The sequence below is a fragment of the Dreissena polymorpha genome, chromosome 2, assembly GCF_020536995.1.
Source record: "Dreissena polymorpha isolate Duluth1 chromosome 2, UMN_Dpol_1.0, whole genome shotgun sequence".
Classification (NCBI taxonomy): domain Eukaryota; kingdom Metazoa; phylum Mollusca; class Bivalvia; order Myida; family Dreissenidae; genus Dreissena; species Dreissena polymorpha.
In genome coordinates this window covers 118,325,720-118,335,110 of record NC_068356.1, presented here as the reverse complement: position 1 = coordinate 118,335,110, position 9,391 = coordinate 118,325,720, and the positions used below count along the sequence as shown (strand labels likewise).

The 9,391-nt window shown below is 36.9% G+C and overlaps 3 protein-coding genes across 4 annotated transcripts in view; all 3 read right to left on the bottom strand.

Moving 5' to 3' along the window:
* Positions 1–9,391, bottom strand: part of LOC127868686 (G protein-activated inward rectifier potassium channel 3-like) — a 318,245-nt gene that overhangs the window by 80,252 nt on the left and 228,602 nt on the right. The window lies entirely within an intron of this gene.
* LOC127868700 (WD repeat domain phosphoinositide-interacting protein 4-like) overlaps positions 1–9,391 on the bottom strand; it is a 379,045-nt gene that overhangs the window by 180,051 nt on the left and 189,603 nt on the right. The window lies entirely within an intron of this gene.
* The window catches only part of LOC127868704 (collagen alpha-2(VIII) chain-like), an 82,068-nt gene that overhangs the window by 1,499 nt on the left and 71,178 nt on the right, over positions 1–9,391 (bottom strand). The gene's annotated exons all lie outside the window — the stretch shown is intronic.

Here is a 9,391-nt window from a genome sequence, read left to right as displayed (position 1 = left end):
ATTTCAAGCTGTCATGAACGAGTTCAAGGTTCAACCATCGGAGGAAATTGATTTTCTTCTCGTAAATCATTTGGGTACTGAGTCGCAGATGCGGGCGGAAAGTATGAGAGCTTCATGCGCATCTGGTCCTAAGTTAGGTCTGAAATTGATTTGGGAGCGTTAGGATCATTACTGTGGTTCTGCAGAAAAATAGAGCACTGTTTTGAACGGATAAAAAATTTCCCACAGTTAAAGTGAAGGACAACACACAAAACTGTTTGAGCTTAGTGACTTGTTACGTGAGGTGCAATCCCTGAAGTCTGACCCGAAATCGCATCAAGTTTTGCCATGTATGATTCATATTCTGACGTGAACACGATTGTTGTCAAGTTGCCTTATATTTTCAACAAAAGTGGATATGTCATGCTGCAAAGTAAAAACGAGATCACTCAGTTATATTTCCCCCATTTCTGTGTTTGTGAACTTTGTTTGTGAATTGAGTCATGTTAGGAATGATCCAGCTTTTTGTGGGAAAACAACACTCAATCAGATAAACCGGTGAAGCCACATGCCAAGTCAGCTTCAAAAGGTTTTAACACTTACAGTCACGTTGTGAACCGGAAAACAGACATTCATGATAAGGGTAACAGTGGTGAGAAGAAACAGCAATCAAGTACTGTTATGAGGCTCTCCCCATCCACAATTCAATCATAGTTTGTTACAGTGCAAAGCATTCGCCAATAAGACATGGGAAGAGCGACGAGCTGTTCTCAAGGAGAATGGTATTTGCTATATAGTGTCGTTTCTAAAGACAATATTTCACCAAAGTGCCCAGTAAATGTGACATGTGAAATATGCAAGAAAAACAATCATAACACATCATGCATAGAGACATCCAGGCATCGTTCAATAGTGGGTAGAACCAATGTATTTCGGTTTCATCTAAGTGCACTTCCTTGTGTGGTCGAGATTTTAGAGGTCGTTCATGTGGTTAGATTGTCATGGTGGATGTGTCCTTTGATGGCCGGTCTAGGAAAGAACGTACCTATGCCATACTCGACGATCAAAGCAACCGGTCCTTGATTTCACCAGAGTTGTATGAAAACTTGGTGTTTCGGGGGATTTATTGAGTATACTCTTGCATCCGGCTCCGGAGTACAGTCATGGCGGGGAGAAGAATCTCGGGATTTACGATAGTTTCAGTAGATGACGCAACGGCATTCGAGTTACCGTTGTTGATTGAATGTAATGCGATTCCTCAAACTTTTTCAGAGATGCCCACATCCGATGTTGTAAGCAAGTTTTCCACACTTAAACCAAATACTGTTTATGCATTCTATACAGACATTGGTGGAGATGGACGGAGCGCCAGTTTTAGTCTTTATGATTCGAATCTCTTGGTAAAAGACACAGACTTTCCTTGCAAGGGCAATTTTAGAAGGTCACATGAAGATAACAAGATTGGTTTGTCAGTTGACGATAGGGATTTTTGGTAATCATGGATAAGGGATTTTCAAAAGATGGGTCGGGTTTATGACTGCACCATTGCCATTTATCCGAAGAGGCCCGGATACCTGATAACCGGGATCAAGTGTTAAGACGCGCCATATAGTTGAAAAAAAGGGCTTGAGAAGGTTAAAAAGAAATGGGAGCATTTGGTACAGTTTATGGAGAACATCTTCCTTAGTAGTGCAGCGGAAAGGGTTACAGATTAAGTGGATGATGGGAAGGAGAAATGGTATTTGCCATTGTTTGGAGTGTACCATCCGAAGACGAAAGACAAAATTAGGGGCGTGTATGATTTCCTCAGCATCACATTGGAGCTATTGCCGGAACGGTGTTTTGTTATCAGGGCCGAACATGACGAACAGTCTTCTTGGTGTCTTGCTGAGATTCCGTAAAGACCATTATGCTATAACAGCCGATATAGAACAAATGTTTGATCGCTTCCTTGTCAACAATGAACACAGAGACTTTCTTCGTTTCTTTTGGTTTGAGGACAACGATCCTAAACGTCCACTTTGTGTTTACCGCTAGAGGGTACATGTCTTGTTTGGGGAACAAGCACTCACCTGCAGTCGCCACTTATGGACTTCGGAAAACATTGGAAAATGCAAATTCTGATATACAGCAGGAAAGTTTGTATGTTGATGATGCCCTGGCCCCCACACAATCACGAGATAAAGCTATCAACTTATTGAAGAATACCAGAAGAGTCCTTCAAGATGAAGGTTTGATCCGTTTACACAAGATTACCTCCAATGATGTTGAGATTATGAACCAGTTTCCTAAGGAAGAACTGTACACAACCCTGAAAGATATAGATATCTATGACGTGCTACCGACTCAACACAGTCTAGGTTTGAGCTGGGATTTGAATCTCGATATTTTTTTACTCTGACAGCTCCGTGTGTTCATAGACCCTTTACTATAAGAGGACTGCTATCTACTATGAATAGTGTCTATGATCCCATTGGTTTTGTCGCATCCTTTACAATTAGTGGGAAGATTTTGCTGCGTAAAGCCTGCTCAGATGTAAATGCTTGGGATGACCCATTGACAACCACTTATTGCGAGGAATGGAATGCATTGAAGAGCCGTTTAAACAATTGCATGGCTTCCAGGTTCCTAGGAAGTATATCTCTAAGTCATTAAGCATGATGAAAGACATCAATATCTATATTTACTCATATGCTTCTGAAAGGGCCATTGCTGCAGCTGCCTATTAAGGGAACCACTCGTTTGACTCTCAGATTGGCTTCATCATGGGAAAGGCGAAACTTGCCCCAACCAGTTGACATAGTATTCCTAAATTGGAGTTATATGCAGTTGTCCTAGCAATCAACTGGGGCCTTTTCATTTCTGAGCAATTGAGCATTCCTCCATCATCTTTTAAATTTTTCACCAATAGCAGGGTAGTACTGGGTTACATTATAATATGACTCGCAGATTCTACATTTATGTCAGCAAAGGGTTGCCCAAATACATTATAAAGAAGTGAAACTCCAGCTGCTGAAGCAGTATTGCATTCTCATTATATACATTAGTTGTCCTTTATTTAAGGCAAATGACCAATTGTCAACAGTACAAAACAGCACAATACAAAACAACATAAACACATATAAGAATGAAGCTGGTGTCACCGCATTGGAACGGTCAATGCAAAGCATTGGAGGTTTAAATCGGTTTAGAGCGCTCAACCTCACACTTGGCCCAGTAATATTCATGAAACATATAAGTGCGGTAAAATTTAACCTTATAGCATTGCATCATTATTCAATGATTAATATAATAAGTCTCATTATTCACATTATCTCATCCTCCTAAATTTCCCTCCTTCCTCTCTTCTATCCTGTGCCTTTTCCGAGCTCTATCCAATCCCAAACTCATTTTTGTATAACTTGTTTCTAATTTATTTCCAACTTTCTTTCTTAATTCTAACTGTTTTCTACTGACTCTCTATACTGTTTCGCCTAACATCTCACTGACTTTCTCCCCTTTCAAACCTTTTCATTCCCTTATACCAAGTCACGCCCACAGACACAGATTTCTGACCAATCATAAGATCTCTCATCCACCAAGTATACATTAACTTCCTTCCTTACTTCTATAACACTTTAAAACAATTAGCACCTAGTCTAAGAATCTTTAGATCATTAGTCACAGTCATTATTTATAGCTAGAGCTGATAAGCATACAGTCTGCGTCATGAGTGTGAATTCAAAATGAAAAAACTTCAAAGACTGTAGCAAACACAATGCAATTACAAATCAGGGCGACAAGCGATTGTAATAATTTAATAACTATATTACAATTGAGTTTGTATGAGAACACATTCTTTTGCCATTGATAGGTCGTATTACCTTATTAAGATTTTATATACATGTTGTATACACTATATTTTGCAATAATATATGTTTGAAAATGCGATCAGATGCAATTTTAAACCAAGAAATAAGTATATTACACTTTCGGGCGTTGTAATAATGTAATAAGTTATTACAATTGAGGTTGTATGAGAACACCTTTTTGACATGCATAGGTCGTATTGCCCCATTCATATAAATTTTATATACATGTATGCATTATATTTTGCAATAATCTGTGTTTGAAAATAAATAAGATTCAATTTTAAACCAAGAAATAAGTTATTGCACTTTCGGGCGGTGTTACAATTCAGAGCGATACGCGATTGTAATAATGTAATAAAGTTTATTACAATTCAGGTCGTTATTATATAGGTTGTAACACTGCCTCTTTAAGGTACAAAGTCCCGAATTTCACACCCAACGCCCGATAGTTAAGGTGACATTTTTTGATAAAATAAAGTAAACAACACCTTTAAACAGTTTTCCCCATTCAATTATAACCAATTTGAGCAGATATATTATCATTTCGGTACGGGAAGGTAAGCCTGATTTTTTTACAAAACCCTATTTTGCATTGTACGCGCATCTGCGTTAGAGCTGCAGTCTATGTTTCTTTGTGCTATAGGCTAAGTTTTTTATGCAAGAAAGACTAAGTTGACTTAAATCAACTATTTATACAACATTTAGCGCCTTTCAAACCATTTAAACCCCTAAATGTGCATAAACTTTGATGAAAAGTGAGTAAAACACACTGATTTTAAGGAAAAATCATCAAAATTCTTTTTATTTTTTAACTTTGACCAGTGTAGTGAACAATTGTTTACTCAGGATGAAAGATGACACTCACAATTAGTCATTTGTGGCAATATGATTACCCTCTACATTTCATATCTGTGCAAATTGAGTGATTTTTAGACTTGGGTAGAAAATCGCAAAAATGACCAAAAAATTTGCGTGAAAATACCGCTGATATGCTCAATAAAAAGAGTGTTAAATTGTACATGGCAGTTATTTCACGATGAAAACCACCCAGTTTCATCTAGAATTAACTGAAGAGTACAAATAATTCAAATTTAGATGGGTTTACAACTTTGGACTGCTATCTTAAGGAGTTTTTTTAGCCCTATTTGCGCACTGGCCCCGGTCACTTTCCTTAATTTAAGGTGTATGACCTTAAAAAAATTGTGTTTTGACTCCAGACGTCTAAAATGTAAGTATAAATGGTCAATCTTCTAGTAATTTCATTTGTTTTCAGTAATTCGAAACGAAGTGAACTGGATTTTAGTCAAATTCTGCACATGCTCAGTGCTCAGTGAGAAGTAAACACATGTACTTCTTGCTTGAAGCAGCCGACATTTGACAGAGTTCAACAGTGGGTTTAAATAAGTTAGCAGTGCAAATAAGTTTAATAGTAATGACCCATTATGTTTGGCTCAGTTTTAAAGCATTTGCTTTGATAGTGCAAAGCATGTTGTCGACTGTGTGCGTAATCTTACCCGGAAAGATAAATGATATTGCCGGGCTTATCTAAAAATGTTTTTTACGGGCAATTTCCGAGACCCCCGAAAAGGTCTATTTTTCCACAGATATCAATTTAAAGAGCATTTTCTGCATTGTTTTGTGCTTTATTTTCAAGCTGTTGATGAGCTGCAGTGAATATTGTCTGAATCTATTTTCAGGTTGTGACTGGATGCCTTGTTTTGAGGGTGTTTTGCACACCAGTGGTTGTCGGCCTTGGGATTTTCAACAAAAACTGTAAACTGCCTCCTTTGCAACAAAGGTTACATTACACTTATTTCTACTTAGACTAAGGCAATTATAGAAGGTCGGCGTGTACATCGTGTTAAAAAGTATAGAATCTATCCGTTTGAAGATAGAACATGTTAGTTGTGTACATGAGCAACGTATAGAAAATGCAGTTAACAGTTTTTATTACCAGCGTCATGCGAAAATGGGTCTATTGCAAAGGCAAGCAAGATTTCGTGGTCTCATTAGCGGACAGTGTAGCTCCTGACTAGACTTTGCGAAGTAATAAGAACCTTTTCGGATGGCGCGGCTCATTTGATACTGATATCAAGACAAATATACAATATGCGAAGAGTAAAATGAACGACATTAAATGCTTACGCATAAATTATATGATTATATGATTAGGAATATCATTACGAAATAGTAAACCCCACTGAGGTCCCTATGGCATTATAGTGACCAGCCAGGAAGCCACAAACTGTCTATGGACCGAAGCCGTAGGCTGATGTCCATATACAGTTTTTTGGCTGCATGGCTGCTCACTATAATGCTATTGGGACCGAAGTGGAGTTTACTATTTCTTATATTACACCGAAGAGTGTCCCCCTGTATCATTGTACAGTGTTGTAACGGCTTTCCGTACTTTTTATTTTTTCATGCAACTGAATGCGCAAACGATGACGTTTATCGTGTGACGAAGTCTCTGTATGACGAAACATTCCATTTGAGCTTAATTCTCTGGATGTTAAGGACATGTCGGACGTGGTGTTTTTTTAACAATTAGTTATTTGTTTCATCGAACGAATGCAAAACGTTTTTCGGATTGTGTGTATATCATACATAATGTAAACTTCGATAGGAATACAATAAAATAGTGTGATTTAAAATAAGTTTCGATAAAGAGATAGAAAAATAGAAAATGGAAGTGAATATCGTTTCAACTTTATTGTTATAAACATTGGATTAACGTTTGCGTTGAGGTAAGCGTGTCGTTTATTCTAAATTAAGTTAATGTTTTTTACTGTTGTTAAAGCTGAAAAAGTGTCAATGATGTTTAATAAAACGCTTCAACACAGTGCACATTTAGTGATGTGTAACCCCGAGCGGTCCATATTTAAGAAATAGAAAACCTCTCTGAGGGCCCCACTCTCTTACACTGCGGTTCATTACATTCACCTCTGTCGTGGGCTCACGGACTTCTTTCTACCGCACGTGACTTTTTGTCACATGATCATAGTCGCATATTTAAAAAGGCCGCGTCCATCGGCTTTGCTTTAACTGATAGTATTTGAAGTTTACAACTGGGCACGTGCTATTAAATTTTATTTCATGCACATATTTAATTAAAGGGGCCGTCCAACAGATAAAGCGTCGTATCGACGCGATTCGATATTTTGGGAAACTACGAGGATTGCTTATATAGCTAAACAATACATGCGCTTTAAATGTGACCGTGGATGGTCGAGTGGTTTCAGCGGGAGGCTTTTTACTCCAGGACTCCAGGAATCCAGGGGTCAGTGGTTCGAACCCTGTTGATGGATACTTTTTTTCATTTTTTTAAATTGTATTCTTGTTTTTTTTTAAATGGAGATTTATAGTTCAAATGTTTAAATTTATCAATATAAAGCATTTAAAGCATTTAATGACAAGCTGCAATACATGCCAAAATATGTTGGACGGCCCCTTTAAATGAACATATTTCAATATTAACAATGAGTCAAAGCTGTATATCTTTATAAGAAAATACTACAAGAGCACCGCATAACGGGTGCCAACGCTCGGCTGCGGGTGCAGTTTTGAATAAATGAAAGATTGTCAGATGTTTTTGTTTTTTTAGAGGTCACAGTGACCTTGACCTTTGACCTAGTAACCCAAAATTGGATGTGGAGTGTAGAACTCATCAAGGTGCATCTACATATGAAGTTTCAAAGTTGAATGTGGAAGCACTTTGATTTTATTGACCTTAAAATGTCAAGGTTTCAGCACGACGCGGACGGCAGACGCAGGACGGCGGACGATGAGCTGGCTATGACAATACCTCGGGTTTTCTCCGAAAATAGACGAGTTAATAAAATTATCCAGAAGCATCAAAAGGTAATTAGTTTCTGCTTCGACAAGATTTTGAGTGAATGAGAAATGTATAATATAAATATTGACCAAAGTAAACAGTCTGTTTATGTTTTACCAATGCAATTCCCGTTTGGTACACATAGACCCTAAAGATGTTTACTCAATTTAACTAATTCTATGGTAAAATACAAATCTTACAATATATTACAGACAATATATTACAGGCCAACACCAGTACAGTTGTTTTGTTATTGTTGTTTTAACAAAATACATTTAAATGTCACATGCTTTTCCTGAAAGGGGACATCTGGAAGCATCTATCATACACTTACAAGTTCATTCAGGAATATTTTTAATAATACAAAATTATATAAGAGAAATATGACATTCTGTTAACAAAGTACAGAATCAAAACTGCACAGAATCAAGCTGCTATAACATTAATTCAATTCTTAACATGATCTTTTAAATAAATAATAAATCACCATACTTGTAATACTCATGCCTTTTCCCCGGCATTGTGTACACAACGGTCTTACTGACCTGTGTACTCACGCGAAAGGAATTGTGGGTAGCACTTCGTTTACGAGTGAAATGTGAAAGCGAAAGTGGGTCAGGTAATCGTGCTTCTAATAATCTGATCAGTCTTAATAGAGATTCAAAATCACATTTAAGCATAATTAAATAAGATTTCTTTATAAATCATTCCGTTTTAAACACACAATAAAAACTATTTTTCTTTCATTATTAACATTTTCATTCCTACGCAGAACTACTTTAGCGGAAGCATAATTCCACAAACCAGGGGAATGTGATGCGTCTTAGTATAGAGGTGACAATAACGTAGTGACGTCACCATCTATGTATAGAATGTTTCCTCGGCTCTTTAAGCACCCATGTGCCTAAATCTTTAATTTATTACTTTTTCTCACCAATTTGGGTTCCTGTAATTCTTCAATATCATGAAAGACATTAAAATAAAAAGATTCGTCAGGTTTTAAAAGGCTGATTAGTTTAAATATATATTTGTTCAATTATTGCACTTTCTTAAGTACAGTAACATCTGATTAAGTGCCTAAATTAAACACATTCAAAGGGGTAACCCAGTACCCGGTGAATCACACATATTTTCCCCTGTGCCTTAGCAAATTTCTGGAGAAGGACCTGAATTGCTCATACAGTCAATATAATTTATTCAGGATATTCAGACGGTACAGCAATGCATCAAAGTACACACATTTAAACATGATTACGTATGACAGGATCTTTTTGACGATGCTGGAACAGCAGCGTCTAAGGTTTGATAAGCAGTACAAAAATTCTTCACAATGGCGACATATGTAAAAGACCGAGCCAGTCCGATTGAAATAACTCGATTTTTCAGTTACTTCCCTTGGCATTCGCCACTGCGTAGGAGTTTGCTCGTTGATTTTCATTGATAACATTCTCCTAGCAGAGTTGTCGTTCGTGTTGATAAAGGTAAATATTAATAGAACAGCATATCCTGGGGAAACAGATTCAATAAGTGTATCAGAACGTTAATTTCAAATTAGTAATTTTACATCCATTTTATTTTTATGGACCAATGAAACAACTATATATTTTCTCTATTTTGTTTGATATTTGTTCTCGCTTTAGTAAATAAATTGCGAATAAAAACATGTAAAAATAACTATTTACGTGATCACAAAACTAAAGAATGCGAACAATTTCGAACCTGCAAA